Source organism: Larimichthys crocea, chromosome IX (genome assembly GCF_000972845.2).
Source record: "Larimichthys crocea isolate SSNF chromosome IX, L_crocea_2.0, whole genome shotgun sequence".
NCBI lineage: Eukaryota > Metazoa > Chordata > Actinopteri > Sciaenidae > Larimichthys > Larimichthys crocea.
Window position 1 is genome coordinate 6,145,132 of NC_040019.1, and position 19,554 is coordinate 6,164,685.

The 19,554-nt window shown below is 40.8% G+C and overlaps 1 protein-coding gene across 4 annotated transcripts in view; it reads left to right on the top strand.

Annotated features, from left to right (window-relative positions):
* The first annotated feature begins 821 nt into the window (after nt 1-821).
* Nucleotides 822-19,554, top strand: part of strbp (spermatid perinuclear RNA binding protein) — a 73,868-nt gene continuing 55,135 nt past the window's right edge. For 2 of the 4 annotated variants that reach the window (XM_027282031.1, XM_027282032.1), the window contains exons 1-2: nt 822-933; nt 2,110-2,425. The gene's annotated coding sequence lies outside the window, so the exon portion shown is untranslated. Of the gene's footprint in view, nt 934-2,109; nt 2,426-18,582; nt 18,601-19,554 lie in introns of those variants that run through there. The other 2 variants (XM_027282034.1, XM_027282033.1) reach the window with 2 other exon arrangements.

Genomic DNA, 19,554 nt, shown 5'->3' on the forward strand with positions numbered 1-19,554 from the left:
GCTTGTGTATATGCGTCTACGTTATCCTTATGGGTTTGTAAATGTAAATATGTCGGAAGGTTGTTGGCATGTCATTGAAAAGAGGGTCATGGCAATCCGTCTGTCGTGTTACAGTAATGACAGATGTGTGACAGATGCTGCTGATGTCGTTAATGTCATAGTAAAGACTGGCTTCATGTACAGATCGGCCATTGCATCCACAACACTGAGGATCTTCAAATCGTTGTTTCTAATTTGCTACAATATAATACTTTGCCTTCAGACTTTGCATAGCATACTTTACATAAGCAGAGATAGCAAAGGGTCCCAGACTAATCCTTCAAGTACAGGAATTTAAAAAATGGGTTACAGTAGTCTGAATTCACTTACTGTATGTACAGTGTGTGTAGCTTTCATGTGTGTGCTGTTAAGACTCATGCACATACCAATACAAAACATAACTCTAATCCAGTTGTCTAACAGTGGTTTGATCTGATTGTGCTCATACACTTTTTTGGAATTTACCACACCACAATCTATCATAAATCCATAGGTTATTTATTGGACTTATTAATTATAAAGGATTTGTGGAGTTGACATACGTGCCACACACACACAATCACACCGAGAGAGAGATAGAGAGAGTGAAAAAAAGGGGAGTATTCAAATTATGCATGAATAAATCCTGCACCAATCTGTCTCTCTCTCCCTCTTTTCCTCTCTCTCTCTCTTTCCCTCCCTCCTGCACCGTTGGACGGTTCACCGTACAGGTGCGAGCGAGCAGCGGGGCTTCGAGCCGCTCCTCCAATTAGGAGCGTTGAGCGTGACCACGTGAACAAATCCCGTTGTCTAAATTCCCGTTCAGCGGCGAGCAGCTCGGAGTGAGCGGCAGCGCTGAAAGCCACACACACAGTGGGAAGTAATAACGGCAGGCTGAACGGGAACGGTGTGCAGGTAAATTGCTTACACTTTTTTCTCTGCCCCCCCCTCCCTTTCTCAGCACCTCTGTTGGGATGGTGTGCGGTTCAGACGCGTGGGCTCTGGGACAGGATGGATTAAATTTGCTGTCGCTTGCGGGTGATTTCTCTCTCTTTGCTCTCTCTCCTCCGATCCGCGGACAGGACAAACAGCATCATCGGCTGGTTGCTCTGCACCGTCTGCGCATTGAAACTCAGCCACCGTGCTCCTCCCTCCCACCTCCTCTCCCTCTCGCAGGCACACGAGGCTATTGATAGTTGACAGAAGCCTTGTAAATCCCTGACTGATCTGGCTGACCGGCCACAGCCATTTGCGAAGCAAGAATGTTGATTGAACTTTTATTTTGCTTGGAGATTTGTTTTAATTGGTAACGCCCGCATAGATTGACGCCTCGCAGGAAAGGGGAAGGAGTGTGTGTGTGTGTGTGTGTGAGAGAGAGAGAGAGAGACGTCTTTTGGTGCTGCATGCAACCAAGGCAAGCAGAGGCAAGCTTTTATTGCTGAATTATTTATAAGACTGTCTGGGAGAGAGTAATGCTCTTCTTGGATGGAGAGGGAGTCGTGGTCGAGATGTACTCCTATAGGTTATTTCTCATCGTGATTTCTCGTAGTTTTTACTTAAAAGAAGCATGTTTTTCTTATCTAATTTTATGGTGTTTTCCTTTTTTTTATTGGTTAGGGAGGCTAAAGAAGTCAAATGAAGTGCTGATATTTTGGTAACCAGTTAATTTTCATTATTAAACGTAAGTGTAACTCATGTATGAGGTAAAAAACAAAACAAAAAACAAAACAAAACGAGAATTCTCTGATGTATATCACTACAAATTAAAAAAATCTTTGAGATATGGACTGTTAAATGAACAAAATAAGCTATTTGAACTATTTTATGACATATCTGAAAAATATTGACAGGTTAATTGATGATAAAAAAATAATCAGTAGTTGTTCCGAAATTAATTAAGTAGCTGCTCTGTATCTGTGTGTCAGTCAGTATCTAGAAATATGTGTGTACTGCTGTTAGTTTGCCTCCTCAGAAATGTAAATAAATAGACCTAGATAAGAATAGATAAATAAAAAAATAAACAAATAAATAAATTTACCCTGCTATGTTTCTCTCTCTCTCTCTCTCTCTTTTTTTTTTTTTTTTTTACAGCCCTACTCCACCGGAATGAATCGACCCAGTCCGCGCATGCGCACTCCGTCCACCATTCATCAGTAGGGATCTCTCCCCCGTGCCTCTTGTCTCGTGCGAGAGAAGAGAAACCAGCAGGCGGCTCCGGGCTCGCGCTCGTTGCCCCGGTTGTCAAGGCACTCTGTGACTTCTCCTCGCGGCGGCAGGACGTTGACAGCTCACATCGGATTCAACTCGGATTTTTTTCTCGCCTCTTTTTAAATTGTTTTTTTTTTTTTACCTCTTTGGATATCTATGTGTTTTTGGCGGCAGTGACGGACTCTCAACAGCCAACAACGTAAGTCGGTTGATGTTTTTCTGTTTCTAGCTGTGTGTTTTTTTTCTTTGTATATCTCGCTCGGAAGTTAAACTACTTTAACCGTCGTTCACGTTTCATGTTTCGGTGTCTTTTTTTATGTGTGCTTGCTTTCGCTTTTTTTTTTGTTTTTGTCTCCCCTGTGGTGAGAACAAAAAGAGGAACTTTACACGTGATGAACCTTACTCATATTTCCAACATATCCACATTGCGTTTTAGTGTTTTGTTTTGTTTTTGCCACACTCAGACGAGCAGAGAAGAGGAGAGCTCGTTTGACTGTAGCTCATCTTTTACAGCAGGTGTCTTGATAGCTACTTCCGCACTGTGCTGCGAGATATCGACCGTATGCAAAAGCTATACGTCTTTTCTGAGCTTAAATACTTTCTCCTACTCTTGTTAGGCTTATTTAAAGTGTGTTTCTAGTCTCTTAGCTAACTATTATTGTGGTTTCATTGTTTCTTTTCCTCTTTTTTCTTGGTCCACCTTCGCGGTACTACTGTTTTAGGGAACTAAAACTAAAGTTATTGAAGCATTGTGTTTCATCTCTGAGGTGATTTCCTCTCATAATATAGCTTCTCTGTTTTGTGTGTGTGTGTGTGTGTGAATGACAGTGTGAAAGAAGTGAAAGAAATGCTGCTCTCTCTTTCTCTCACTTCTTGCTGAACCAGCTTGTTGGCATACCTTAATCCTGTTGAAGTTGTAGTAAAATAAAACCCTATTTCTTACAACAACAACAAAAAAATACAACAATAGGCGTATCGGCTTGTCAGTGTACAGTACAAAGGTCTCCACGCCTTGTCTGTGTCAGTGCAAAACTTTCATCCAAAAAGCAGATTTTACAGCATTTTTCTTGTCATTTCTGTCTGATGTGTTGACAGTTTTATTTCTGCACTCACTGGATTTATCCGCATTTGTGGTCCGGTGGCAATCAGTGGTCTGTAGCTGGTTTCGGGTAGTTCAGTATCAGTCCTTTGTGCCTGGTGGTCTTCCAGGCTTGACTAATAGCCTGTTGCCTTTGGGTTATTTTTGTTTTGCTCCACCCTGTTTCATGTGCAAGGAGGTGTCCCTGCTAACACGCTCACAGCCACACCTGTCCTGGTTAGAAAGAGAAATGTAGGGTGTCTTTGTATTAATGCCCAGCCCTTGCTCCACTTGCCTAGATAGAGTTGATTTATGGAGTAGAAACACATGGGTTGTTGCTTGTTACAGCCGTATAATGCCCCTCTTGTGCCGCACACACTGAGCTTTATGAATGTGCACGGTCAGAGGAGAGATGGAGTTATTGCGATGGAATGTAATGGATAAATATCTAGCGGCAGCCTTTCAAAGTGAGCAGAGTACCAAGGATACGGCAGAGAAAGTGTGTGTGTATTTGTGTGTACCTGTGTGGTTGAGTGTATATGCTCCGGGCCCCCCCATGAGCACTTTCATAGACTCTTTCTCGTAAGCATCGACTTGGCAGTGAACTCTCTATCAGTATCGACGCGATAAGAGGATGAGAAGGAAGGAGGGCGAGCTCGTATTATATGGTGCACAATCTGTCTCTGTCTCTTTCAGGATATCTTTGTTTGAGCATTGTTTTCTCCTGGTATTTATTTTGTTTTTCTACTTGTTTTCTTTTGGAAAATCTTTTCCTCTCGACATTAATTCGAGCTTTTCTTTTTGTCGTGTTATTTCTTATCGTACATTTCACTTGGCATCTTTAGCCGTTTTCTAAATTTCTTTGTCTTCTTACACTCAGAAATTACACAGTCTTAGCCTTAGTGCATCGTTTAGTTATGTTCAATTTATTAGAAATTGAATTCCATACATCTAAAAATGAAACGGACATGATCAATTCAATACTTTTTTTCTTTTATCTGTGTTAAATCAAACATTTCTATGTCAAAACACCATTAAAAATCACAATCAACCAGAATTATTGAATGTTTTGTACCTTAAATACGCTTCTATATTTAGCTTTTGGTGTTTTGATTTTTCTAGTCTTCAACATGTGATTGAAGCACAGTGGATTTGGATTTAATTTGCACTAATGGATCTTACTTGGGACCCAGATTAAGGACACATAGAGAACTGGCAGCGCATAGGTACACATACACAACACATCCTGTACACTGAGCATGCATTGCAAACACACACACACACACACACACACACACACAAAATGGAGTGACAACTCAAAAACGACCACAAACCATAAAATCACATTTCCGTCAGGTAAATTTGTTTGAATTTATTACACACTCAGCCAGGTAAACAATCAGTCCAGTTAGTTTTATTCACAAATCACAAATTCTCCTTGAAGGGTTTTACAATCTGTGCAGCATAAAAAGACCCTCTGTCCTCAGAAAAACTTCCAGCTTGGGGGGAAAAAAAGGAAGAAACTCCAGAAAGAGATCCTAAAAAAATTAAAATGCCTGGTCTGTCTGTCCTTTCCAGTCTCAAGTTTGTTGTCTTCCCCTTGTCTGTCTGCTGTCATCTCTGTATATCTTCAGCTCTGTTTTTTTATCTGCACACCCATCCGTGTGTAAGTGTCTGTTTTATGTACGCCTTGAAGCAGCATCACGGTCCCTCGACTGCTCCGGTTCTGGATTGTTTTATGTTATGTTCTTGGGTTAAACAGTTTAGGATCTCAGTAATATACACTGAGTAGCAGAGGACATGCGTCAGCTTCATGGGATGTGCCTTTCTCCTGCCACTGCCTCTGCAGCGTGTGTGTGTGTGTGTATTCTGGTGCCCAGTGCCTGTCAGCGAAACAGGAGTCTACCCACCAGTTCTCAGATTCTAGCATGCAGCAGCACATTTAGAGTCTCATCTGGCAAGGAAATGTAGCACTAATCCAATTGGCTGGAGCTTTAGTAAAAGCTTTTCTAATTGGCCGATATGGCAGCTGGCTGCCAAGGTTCCTGTAAGCACAACAGGGAGTTGGGGAGAGTCCCAGTGGTGCTGTGGTGCAGAAGAGACTGAACAAAGGGCAGATAGCCGAGAGTGTTTTGAATATTCCTCCACATGACAGTATTAAGGGACCCACCTGCGCCCTGCTGACTCAGATCCATCCAGATGACCATATCTCATGCTCCGCCGTGTTGTTTGCCAAACGCACATGCAAATACACAGACGCACACATGCAAACACACGCACACACTCCCCCTTACATTCCATGTGCAGGAACAGGAATGGCTTTCATCATACAAACATGTTTGAGGAAACATCTTTCCTAACTGGCTAAGGCGCAAAGCCATTATCACAGGAACACTGACTGTGTGTGTGTGTGTGTGTGTGTGTGTGTGTGTGTGTGTGTTACAAGAGGAAGAGCGGATCTTTGCAGACAAAAAGACTACCAACAGCCACTGCAACCATTCCTGTTTCCTTTCACCTCTGTGTGGAATCCAGGAATAGCTCACAGTGACAGAGATGAGAGAGAAACAAAGCGTGAGACAGACAGAGGCAGTGAGTGTGTGTGTGAGATGGCCATGTAAGGTTTCCTGCACCACAGCTTGCACCACTCCAGACCAAATACTGGACCTGAAATGAACTGTTCAGGGTCCGGTTTCTCAAGTCCCCGTTAACTTGAACTTTGGCTTTGTGTGGCCGCTTGACAAGAAAACAAAGGCGGCCTTCAGCATAAGATGCATTAGGGAATTTAGAGAAATAATAAGTGAGCTCCTCCTAAAGGGGTTGTTTTGTTTGTATTCTCATTTTATTCATATGTATAATAGCAGTGTTGCTTGCTTAATTTACTGTATATGATTAATTTCCCATAAGACCTATGAAATATCCAAAGAAGTTGTCACTGTTCTGCTAGTTACCGCAGCTTTTTATACGGATATAGTGCTTAACAGTACACATAATTTAAACGTCAAAAAGTTTTGTGTCTTCTCTGTGTTAAGCCATGCCAAGAGTGCTATAATAACTGGTAATGAAACCCAATATCTGGATTCTTTATTAAGTAATCAGTGTATTGGTAGTATCTAAATGAAATTTGATAGTTTGAATTACTGCAGCTCTTGCGCACGCACACATCAAAAACTCTGCACTCTTTTTGCTTTTACTGTAAAATGTCAATTGTGAAATTAATTAAATGTAGACGCAGTGTTAATACAAAGTTGGTCAATTTATTACACGTTGTTTTCTCAGAGATTGAGTTCAGTGTTTCTTTAATTAGTAAGACCAGTGAAGAACAAATGACATGCAGCAGAGTTTGTTTTTCGTCTTTTGCTTTGCACAAAGAATTCAAAATCAAATATTGACATATTTTATCACTGGGGGAAAAATGCTCCAGATGGCATTGTAAAGCACTTGATGCGGGTTTTATGTAGAATCCCTGTTCTACAAGTGAGATGAAGCTCAAAGAGCATACTGACCCTGAAGGAAAATCTATTTACTCCTTCAGTAGAATTACATGTATGGACATGAATGTCATCATTTTTTGATGATTGGAATAATAATGTGAAATATCAACAATCTTCATTTTTAAATATCAGTGCAAATTCGAGACTAAAAATGATCTTATAAATGTCACACACAATGCCACCGACGTCATTACATGTCAAACCTAGTTTACATGACCGTAAACATGCTCATTTGCTCGATTGAAGTGTGTATGACTAATGTCTTTATTTTAAAATCTTGACAGAATTTGAGCCACAAGTTGCTCAGCTATTTGAGTATCACTGCTCTCCAGTGTCATTGGGTGAAGGCCATATTTGTCGAGTGAAGCTTTCAGAAGTCCACTCTCTGCATATTCCATTACACTTGTTGATGTGATGATGGATTTGCCAGGAGAGAGGTCGTTCTGATGGACGTGGGCGAGGAGAGCTGAGAATGTGTCTTTTCATCGCTGTTATTGCGTTTATGGTTGGGTTTGTTAGAGTGCTGTTCGCTGACCACATTAATTAGGTGTTATTTTAACTTGTTAATCTTCAATATTATTGATGATCCTCCAAGTATAGGCATAGATGGGGAGCCTAGAACAAGATTGAGCAATGTTGCTGTTATTCAGTCTTATTTTTGCTGTAAATCTCCACTTCTTAGTAGACACTGTCAAAATGAATCAAAATAGAAAACACAAATCAAGAGTAGAGATTGTGGAAGGAGGTAATCACCCCAAAATCCCACCGGGCATGTCTGAGACGCGTTCATGGGCACTGATCGGGCCGTTCTTGACATCGCGCTTGTGATCCCACCAGAAGCGCCGCAGTGTGTTTTTAGAAGCGTCCCAGAAGCGTCTTTCTGCTTTGCTCTGCAGAGAATACGCAGCTGTTTTATAGCAGGAACAGATAAAAATGAAACGATTTAACTACGTAGCTTAGTTATCCGTGGTGGAAACACACTAACCAAAGCGAAATGACCAAATAAGAGCAAGTTAACAAAGTCTGCTGGGCAAAACGGACCAAAACAGAGTCGCGCCTGCAACCTCAAAGAGCCCTGCTCGAGAAATTTAGGAGTTAGTTTCATCCATTCACAGTTAGACTCTTACCCATAACTTGATTGCTGTGGATACCTAGGTGAAGGTAATAGCTTGATTTAGACATTTACATGCTTCATAAGTAGACTTACTCAATTTAGCTTACATAAGTGGATAGATGGCTGAATAAATCTCCGTTTGTGCCAGTGATATTTTATTGTTTTCACTTTGATTAATTCACTGAGGTCCAATTCATTGAACTCATTCATTTCAACTGCCAGGCACAGTCCTAAGATGAAGTATTACTGCACCGCCAAGGTCAGTGTGATAACCTGGCTGAGATTTCTTTACATTATTATTACAATAATCAGAATGTTGTATATCTCTGCCTTTAGTAGCTGCTGAAGGAATGAATGGATTGGATTGACAACAACATATAACACGTATACTGCACACATGTTGATAACACATTTACTCAGACCCCAACCAAACTCTTTCAAGCTCTCTCTCCCTCTCACACACACACACATGCACATACACAAACCCCACCCATATCCCTGTCTTCTAATGTCCCAGCTCTGCTTACTGCGTCAAAAAGAGCTGAGATCAGGGAAACTGTAGCTTGCCCTCACTGAGACTTCCTGGAAGATCAGCTATTCATTCAAACCATGCAGACCATGCTTGGACTGTAACTGGAAGGTTGCCAGTTTGAACCCCGGTATGGTTTGACAGATTTGGTTAAACTAAGCTACTGATAAGGGGCCACAAAGCAAGGCAGTCACCTCCATTTGCTTGGTTGGGGGTTATATTGAGAATGTTTTTGCAATTTAAAATATATACAGTATATATGTTTAGGATAATGTGTGTATGCTTCATACATTGGTTTATTTTTTAAAAACTGAGATTAACTAACTATATAACAGAAAACTCACCATGTTTCAACCATAGACCGTGTAAATAAAAATGGACTCATAGGCCTGTTAAGAGCTGTTGGCATTCTGGCAATCCTGACTCTGCCGGCTCCTGGCTAATTCAAAAATGTGGAGCGTGGGTGGAGCTATAGCAGGCCAAATGAAGCCTGGTTGCTGAAATCAGCCATCTGTGACCTTACCCACCTGTCACACAAAGCGGGTCGTGCCCTTAAATGCATAATTTTAAGCCCTAATAAAATTTGATCGGGTGAGAAATATAAAACTTCACCCTCAGTACAGTTGTCATGAACGGGGGATAATTAGCTATAGAGACCAAAACAGTTTTTTTTGTGCCAGGCTGTAAACATTATTTAACATGGGGTGTTATGGAGACTTGCTTCTGGAGCCAGTGGCCGTTTGAGGAACTGCAGCTTTTGGCACCTTCCATGTTGGCTTAATTTGCCAGGTTTTAACTCAAGAAGCAAATAGTATGTGCAACGGTTTGTGATAGACTGCGTTGTAATGAGTTTCATCTGTCGCCATTAAGTCTCCATTCTTATTAATAAATCAGACAGGGCAGGTGAAGGGTTGTTGGCTACACTTTTTTGTTAACAAACATGAAAAATACTGCCAACTCTTGTAGGTTTGTAGTGTCTGTTTATGCCTTGACAAAATATGATCCAGCTCAATCAGCAAACTGCGCTGAACATTGCATAGATCATCTTGTTATTTTCAGCCCAAAGAGGAAATTGTTTCTACAGTGTAGATATGACACGGCACCATTTACCCTTTGTCTTTCTCTCCTTTACGTCACAAAAAAATTACAGAAAGGAGTAACCAGTTACAGAAGAGATGGCAATTTCCTCTTTTCATGAACACATTGTGTGTACGAGTGTGAAAAAGAGAAGTACTGAAATACAGCATGCCTGGTCACTCATTGAGCCATACCTTAATAATAAAATTACTACTTGGATATTTCAGGGTTATACTCTAAAGAACTGTTGGTAAGTCTGTCTCTATGAAACCAATTGAAAGCATGCATTCATGCCGCTTAATGGGAACAAAAAGGACACACGAAAAAGCCTTGAGAACACAGGCACTAGATGGAAATGAGCATGAGCGAAGTGAAAATTCTACTTCAGTTAAACGCTATGACAAAAAAACGATAATTTTGCTTTGTCTGCTTGCAGATACTATGTGTGCCTGCGGCAATATCTTCTCTCTACCATGATGACCCACTGACCAGTGTTCGCAGATTAATTGCTGCTTTCATGTTAAACTGTGGCGTATCACCTGTAATTGGTAATGGAGATTATCATTAGCCATGTGGGTCTCTTTGTGTGTGTGTGTGTGGAGTGTGAGATTTCCTCATCTGATTAGGAAGTTTATCTAATAAAGATCAGATACAACTCTAGTTTCTCTTCTGTGCATGTGCACAGACCGTGCACTGACAAGCATGATGCAAACAGAATGCATGCTATTTACGTGACTTCTCTTTAAGGTTTAAAGCTAAAATACATAATTGTTTTTAGTGCTAAAAAAGCTGCCAAGATGAATAATACTTTAGAAAATTGACACAAAGTTAGCAGATGACAGTTCATTAACAGTTTTTAGTGCTTTATGAATTAAAGACCCCAAACACACACTGGTTTCAGCTTCTGTAACCATTAACAACGAAGATAAAACAACATGCAACAAGCTATACATTTTATTGTTAAATACGACAAAATAATATACAGTACGTACAGTATCAGTAATGTAAACTGATGCTGAGTAGGTGATGCTCTAGTAAGACTTGTGTATGTGTAAATTCATGGACATGCAGAATGTAGAATCAGAGATATTAATGTACAGTAGACGCACATATTCGTGTCATATGCCTCAAAGCTACTGAGGCGTATCCAGCCGTGTTTGTTGTGTTTGCTGAGAGGATGGGGATAAAAAGCAGAGGATGCAACGGAGCAACACACTCTTCCACACACACACACGCCTGTGAGCAGACACATAGCACTTGCAGGGAAGCTTCACCGTATTTCTCCTGAGATCTTTTGGAGGCACATCATCGTCTCACTTCAGCACACACATCAGAATCAGCCTGACTTGCGTACGCACAGCCACCACTCAGCCAGCTGCCTTTGTGAATGTGTGTGTCTGTGTGTGTGTGTGTGGCTGTGAAAGGAAAACTGAGGACAGAAGAACAAGAGATGTACAGGCCTATATGTGCAAAAACTGGTCATAGCATACGGCTCAATGTGAGGGTTGAGGGTACAAGGACAGGACACAGACCAGAATCAGAGAGTGAATAGACTCAGCTGCATGTGAATGAAAGTCATGTTTCCTCCTCCAGTCCATACATCATGAATCTTTTACATGTTCATCTAGCAAAATTCAGAGGTTAAAATGAAATCCACCTTCTGAACTTTACTTGTCTCTCATCAAATCTATATCGGATCTTTTTCTGTCATGACATTTCATCCACTGGTTTTAGCTCATGTCAGTTGTTAACCACAATTTCATGTACAAACGTTCACCAAAGCCCCTGTGGATGTATCTCTAATATTTTGCACTCAGCTGTGGGTTTCTTTTGTGTGTAGGTGGGGAGAGATCATGAGCCACATCACATATATAAATAAATAATAACATAAAGATAATATTGAGAAAAGGAGCTTTGTAAATATATAATGTAAAGCACATACTGCACTCAACAACTTTGTTATGTGAACAAAACTGAAGCTACTGTGGGATGGACCTTTTACATTGGAAATGTTATGCTGGTCCAACTCTTCTGGCTTCTTCACCCCCAGCTTGTTAGAGCTATAGTCCGACAGCTCCCACACAGCTCAGTCTCTCTTGCCAGCTCAAGACGCGGAAAAAAACAACAAAAAAACAGTTTAAAACCAGTCCTGTGATTGTAAATCGACATGAACAGTAGCTGTATCTCATTTGTAGTTTGGAGAGTTCAGCCGAAACAGAATGGTGTGTTACCATGCAGACGAAAGCTACAGCAATAACAAACATCTAACGGTGGCATCAGTCTGGCAGTGACACTAACCACTTGCTGTACTTTTTTTTCTAGCTTTCAGCCTGAGCGAGTGTGGGCATGACATTGCGGTTACCAAGTGGGCACCTTCCTTCACAAATGACTCATTGAGTTAGAAACACGACACCTCAAGAGGGCCGAACAGTGTCTGCCAGCGTCCCCGTAACACCCTCTTCTGTTCCCATTCTCAGCAGACCCAGTCACATCTCGTTGGTATTGTGTCATGATCTTGGTTTGCGTGAGCTCCTCTTGCAGGAAGTTGCAAAACATTAGAGCTCTGTGTGTGTGGAACAAACAGACGGGTTCTGCTAAGAGGACCGAGCCTCAGCTCATTAGCGATAAAAAGAGATCTGATATGTCGCTGGGGGCCTTTATTCAGTAAATTACAAATTAAATCTGAAAAACGCAGCGAGTGTAGAGCTGCTAAACAGGCGATGTGATGTGGTGCTGCAGTTTCAATGAGCAGATAACAGTACAAAGACCATGATAGTGACTCATGTTCTTTAATCAAAAAGATATAATATGTCTTGCATTGCTTTATAATGTATTGACGCTGCTGTTCATGGAAAAAGGAGCTGTCTCTCCCTAAAGTCATATAACATGCTGTACTGAGTCTAAAACAAGACGTTCCAAAGAGAAAATGATCTTCCCGGTGTGGTTTCCTCTGAGGGTGTATATCCTGTTTTTTTTGTTAAGAGTGATGTAATGATATACTGTGAGCTGCAATATATTTTATAACTCATATTATGGAGTATTTGATCAAAATGTCTATTACTCTTTTTTTAACAAATGGCGATCTGATCTGTTCTCCAGAGAGTTTGGGATGTTTGCTCTCCATGGTGCTGAAATTCTTAGTTTTTATTCAGACGCGATTAATAATCGTCTGTGTTTGTAATAGCTTTTGTTCCACTTGATTGATATCAGACGCACATAAATCTTTTATTAGCCATTATAGCGATCGCTGGACTCGTCTACTGTCTCGTCAGCAGCAATCCACTGTGTTGGACATGGACATTTTGTGATTTAAAGCTAGTGTGTTTGTGTTTGTAGTGTGTCACTCTTGATCGGCATCTCTCTGCTGTAGTGTCAGGCTTATTTTTTTCCACATGGTACAGACCTGAATCTTTCTACAGTGGTATGTTGATTGTTTGTTTGAATATTTAACAGCATTAGTGATCATTCATTAGAAAAACAGTTATTCAGTGGAATGTGTACAAGATCAAATCTGTTGTTTGCTTTGTTCTGTTTTTGTTTGTTATTGACATTTGCTATGTCAGATGGGTATTTCTGTTTCTCATTTGTCTGTATTTTAATGTGTTGTTTTTTTGGAGCGTCACAGGTGGTGGATTTGGAAAGGATAATGGATTTAGGTGGGACTATTCGCTCTTTTCACCTGCAAGAAGACGATGCACTTTGATATTTAAGCAATGTTTTGAGTCTGCAAGAGTAACAGTGAAAGAAACACATAATGAAACAGGAAAAGCCGGGCACAGGTGGAGGCTGTAGTTAATTAGGAATCCATGCCAGGTTTTACTTCACCGCTTTCCCATCCGCAGTGCTGTCAGTCGCTTAATGATGACGGGATGTAGACTTCAAAGAGAGAGAGAGGTAGCAAATGACTTTCAAGGCACGTCAGGGGAGAAAAAGCAAAATAGTGTGGAAATGGGTTGTCTGAATAACTTCCCTTCGCCAACAGAGCTGTGCGCCCTTCAGACTGAGGGAAACATCTCCTTCAAGATCTGTCTGCTTTGGGATGGCCAAGAGCGAGGCGTGTTTCACCACACTGTAATGGACCGACCCAAACGAGCAGCAAACTTAACAGGCGAGTTATTTATCTGGATGAAATGGAAAGGTGCATAAGAGAGCGATGAGCTCAGACACATTGAATTAGCATGCGCATGTCGCACTCCTCCTGCCTTAGCGAGGATACTCGATATTTTTTTTTCTCTTGCGGCTCTTTTCCTGCACCGGGATCTTCAATCTTCAATTTAATTTGAAACGGGAGTAGGGAATTAAGGTTAAGCAGTTTGGACACATATACAGTGTGGTCATTAGAGGGTAGCAGAGGGGGGCGGAGCAGGGCTCACCGGACAGTATGTCGAGTCTGATCACTTTGGGACGAGATGCTCTCCTTTGACATGGATTGTTAGTGTGTCTTTATAGTGTGACAGAGGGTTAAAGAGGAGGGTGGCTGGACCTTCAGTAGTAAAAAATGATTCAAAAGAAATGTGTTCCTCTCCATTTAATAATTAACGCTACCTTTTATCCAACTGTTCAAAGGTTTATGGTACCCTGCCAGGTCTACCAGCTGACTTCCTAGCTACTGTTTGCAAATATAGTCATGTTCTTCACATGTTCTGTTTTAGTTAAATACTGGTTTCCTCTGTAGACATGCGACAGTAAATGAAACCATTTTAGCTTTACAGATTGATTTTTTTGTGGACACTTAAACCAAACGACTCTGAAAATGAAAAGAAATATATGTTCTTCTTTAAAGATTGCACAAGGCAACGTGTTTGCCGTTTTGCTTTAGTCATTATTGATTTGTTAAATTTAGACAGGCACAGCACCTGTAGACGCAGTCGCCTATGTGTTGTCAGTTACTAAGACATTCTTTCTCCGCAAAAATATACAAATGTCATTGTTAGTATAAATCCGTGCAAAACTGGAAGTTCCTGTTTCCTTTTTCTCATGAGATTAAGAACACTGCCTCCTGTGTAATGTCAGCCTCATTTCAAACCCTGCGCTCGTTTCAGCATTGCTGAGTGAATGGGACTGTTAACACGGAGGACAGGATTGCATTTTCTCACTGTGTGTAGTTCTAGTCAGACTTCAGAATATATCCATGGATTTTTTGTGTGTTTTGTGCACTCTAAACCGTGTCTAAATTGTTTCAGGGCTGTAGCCCTAATGTATGTCACAGTGAGTGCTTTGTAGTAAAGTGTGTTGAATTGTTTCCTAAAGAGCAAAGCCTCAGTAAAGAAGGAGGATTTTAGTTCTTCTAGCCTCTCGGTCATAAAACAGCTTTATTGTTTTAACGCCTATGGACTTTGAACTTTCCAGTTAGTGGATTCTAAACAATACATATAATTGTTTTCTTTGTGAAACATAAAGCAGAATATTGCTTTACATCAACTGGTAGTTATGCAGGTTATGCTTACAGTATTCATATAGATTAAAAGAGTAAGGAATACTGTTAAGAAAATGCCACCAAGCACTGTATTCTTTACTATCAAAAAATATAGTTTGAAATACTGGTTCTTGAATGTCAGGAATGGCTGACAGTCTTCAGTTTAAGCTCACATAGTGTTCTTCTTCCTTTCCAAATCATCACGCGAATCCGTGAAAGTGAATTATTCTCCGGAAAGTTTTGCAGCTCACTATGAATTGTTTACACACCACAGCACACAATCCAACATTTTTCACTTTTCCACAAAAACAGACTTACAGAAGCTGCATAGTGCTTTCTCTCAGAGACCCTGAGTAATTACGTGCTGTCAAAGATCTACTGTAGCAACACTGTAGTGCAGTGTTTCTTCAGCTAAAGGCCTCCACATGACAAGGATAATATTATGTTTTTTTTATTCACTGGGATAGGCTAAAGTTACTCTTTGGGTCCTGGGTCTAAAAGACTGCAGTGTGCCACTGCACCATTAAGATATATCCAAGTTATTTAACCAATAACAATTTCTCTCCTTCGCTTCCATACAAATGTAAACACACCAACACCCTGTGCCACCCTTGTCACTATCGCACATATATTCCAATACACAAAGCTCTTCTTATTGCACAAACACAAATACAGCAGGGGGTTTAGATCAAAAACATGGAACCCTGGAGGACTGCTGCAGTGCATTACATATGCTGTAGTCAGCTCAGGCTATTTCTGTTGCCTCTAGTCAGCCAGCCAAGAAGCAGCCCTGCCCATTTTGGACCAGCCCTGCAGGTTAATCCATCGAGACCTTGAGTCCTTAATCAGCTCTGGACTCATTTTAAGTAAATTTAGCTCTATCCAGGCACTTGCATGCCTGATTTCATAGCGAAGATTAGGTAATCTACATATAGTTAACTAGAAATGAAAGGAACAAAGAGGTAAAGGTTAGCTTAATTATTCTGCAGCACACTGACCTTCACTGAGAATGTATTTGCATACTCCTTTTTTCACATTATTGCTTACCTTTGCCAAAAGAATTGTCATGTTCTGGTTGTTCGAGTTCAAGACGAAATACACAGGTGGGAAATCCCCCAGTGCAAGAGCGCTCCTATACTAATTTGTCTTCTAGATGTATGGCGGTGGCTAACACACACACACACACACACGTGCGCGCACACACATGCACACAGCTTGTGCAGTACAGTAGCCTGATAAATAATCTGTAAAATAGTTAGCATGCTTACTGCATTCTTCATCAATAAAGATTTTAATTACTGCTCAGAAGTGCTGATCTTTGCACATTGTATGCTTTATGGGTTACTCTCATAGCTGCGGTGTTGACTGGGGCAACAGTAAAAAAAACCCCAGAAACATGGCTATGACTATGAAATATTTGGTGAATGGGTTTACATTTCATAGATTAAAAACTGAGAGAGAAATTATGGAAACGCTTCATGGTGTCTTTGTAATTTGGAGTCCATCTGAAAATAGCTTCTATGTCGAAAGCATTTAAATATGGTTGGTTTTGTCCAGTTATGTAAACAAATAATCCTTAATCCTCAGATCTTTAACCCACAGTAGCTGCATAGACATTGGAGGGAAGAAGAAGAATATCATGCTATGCTTTGATTTTTGATTTGATAGATGGAAATGGAGCAAAGTGTGGACCAAAATAGAAGACAAAATGTGAATGGAGGTAATTCATACATGATAAGATTAAAAAATACGGGGAAAAGTCCAAAAAAGTCCAAAAGGAAAGGGGAGAAACGCATTAAGCACAGCAGCAAGTAACTTGACAACAATATTGCTGTAAATTAATTTGTAAATGAGCCTAATTAGAATCTTAATTAAATCATGTTTTTGGAGGCCCAGTAAATTGCCAAGTAATGTTTTAAGATGACACGGTGAGTGTCAGGACTGATTTTGCGTCCCAGACTGACTGAGTTAATACACTCTTCTGATTTCTACGAGGTTATCAGTCACTTTCACCACCATCGGTGGTTCAAGATGTGTCACGTTGCTTAATTGCTCAGTAATTGCCGCATTATTATTACATTAACTCACAATGCGTTACACACCCAAGCTCCATTCACCGCATTAAGTGGGGTGTGGGATAGAGATGTGTATTTACAGTGAGAGAAAAGAGAAAGGAGGACAGAGAGTAGGGTTAATTGCAAGAGAGGAACTCGGGAGCGGAAAGTGAGAGTGTACGTGATAAAGTCGAGGCTCTGTTTATTATCGGATAGAGGAAAGGAACACAGTGTAAACAAAGGAACTGGAGATGGAGGACGGGGAGATGAAAAGATGTGGAAGGATGGGGAGGACAGACTATTAGGAGGATGGTTGGATGGATAGCTAGATGAACAAACATGGAATGGATGTGCGCAGAGAGTCTTAACAGCCTAAGGTGAAGAGAGACTGACTTCTGCTTCACAATGATACCACCGACTGAATTTATGTGATACCTCTCCCTCGCTCTCCTCTCTCTCTCTCTCTTCTCTCTCTGGGAATTCTCTGACCCAGTTAGCTCCTCCACCAGGCAGCAGCAGAGTTATTTTTACATATTAACAGGAGACAATACTTTGTCCTCTGTTCGTCCTCCCCTCATCTGTGCTTCCTTCCGCTCTTCTCCTCCTCCATCTTAGCTGTTCTCACCCCTTTGTACCATCCATATTTTTCTGTATTTGCCTCTCTTTGCATCCCTAAAACGGGACAAAGGATCGGCGGTATTGACGGTATTTGGTGTTGTCATACAGCATGTTGGTGTGTGGCTAAGAACAAGAAGGGAAAGAGCAATGTGTCAGAATTTGCATTTCTATGCAGTATGCATGAACAGACATGACATGCGGTATGATGCAGTATGACAGGACATCAAACATGGAGTATGATACATGAACAGAAGCTACTTTATATGACCAAGTGGAGCCAGGATGAAAACCTCTCTGGACCTAAATTTTGTGTCTTAGATCACAAAAATTGCATCTGAATTAATTCTCTCATTCAGTCATTCATTCATACTAATAGTTTGCTCAGGTATTGAGCCACAGATAAAGATTTCAGACACATTGTTTTGTGGTGAATTGGTTGTTTGTGTCCATGTGTTGGCCCTGTGATGAACTGCCAACTTGTTCAGGGTGTATCCCACATTACCCTGGATGGATGGATAATCATGCGATGCATTGCATTATGGGACTGTTAGCCCAAAGTAGTGTCCATGCTGTGAGAACTACCTTTTTTATTCCATTTTGGGATTTTTTTCCCCCAGACACTATATATTAAATTTCACACTCAAATTAAATAAAAAGGGAAATTGTATATAGTCTTTATAAATACTGTAAGATTTAGAGAATACATATAAATAACCAACACAGCATTCATTCATTATATCTGCATCCTATTTCCTTTTATTGAATCTTTCTTAAATGTCACCCTCCACCTTCACCTTTACCATCCTCTCCTCTCCTCTCCCGTCCTCTCCTCTACTCTCCTCTCCTCTCCCCTCCACTCTCCAGAGAGTAAAGGGAGAGTGGTTGCAGGTGTAGACAGGTCATCTATTCGTCTCCTAATGATGATGGATGGCAGGACTGCAGAGAGCGAGAACAGAGAGAAAAGTGGAGCGATGCAGGGGGATAAAGAAATAGCAGAGTAAGAGAGGACTGTGTTTGTATTTGTCTGCTGGCGGGCAGATGGTGAGAGTTTTAGTGATATGTTGATCCTCAAGTGTTTGTATCATCCTTGTCATCTACCTGATGGCAAACAAACAAACACGCACGCACGCACACACACACACACACACACACACTTGCACCTGTGTGGCGTGTGCCCCAGGTGACATCTGCTATAGTGCATCAAGAACACACATCTAAAAACACACTTGAGCATGCACACACACACACACACACACACACACACACACACACACACACACACACACACACACACACACACACACAAACACAAACACATAGTCCCATCTCTGTAAATCCTGACTTTTCTGTCCTGTTTACAGAGGTAGGCGAAGGTGTTGGCAATCTTTTGGGGTGTTCTTACACTCTTGCTCGCTCTCCTTTTCACAAACACACACACACACACACACACACACATTTTCACATCTCTTATCTCCACTCACTCCATCATTGTTGTACTCTGTTCACATCTCTTATCTCCACTCACTCCATCATTGTTGTACTCTGATGCTGTATTTTAGTGGCATAATTATGTTCCTAAAATCTTTGCATCATCTCTGTACAGATCGACAGTGGTTTGTTTAGTAAACAGTAAATCGCTGCATCTTTGCAGATTATCATATCAGATTAGACTATCAGAGAACTATCAACGTGTAGCGAACACACACTCAAAGAGAGAGAGGCTGTTGAAAGTATGCAAAAGGATTAATCACACCATCTTTATTTTTTTGTGTTGTGTGATAAGAGCCTCATAAAATGGAAATAAATGTTATATTATTAGAAGTAGGTCAGTAGGTAATGATTACTGTTGCTATCATGGGAAATGGACGGCATTTACATTCAAACCACTGAAAGCGCTTTACACTACGTCAGCATTCACCCATTCACACATGCATTTATACACTAATGGTAG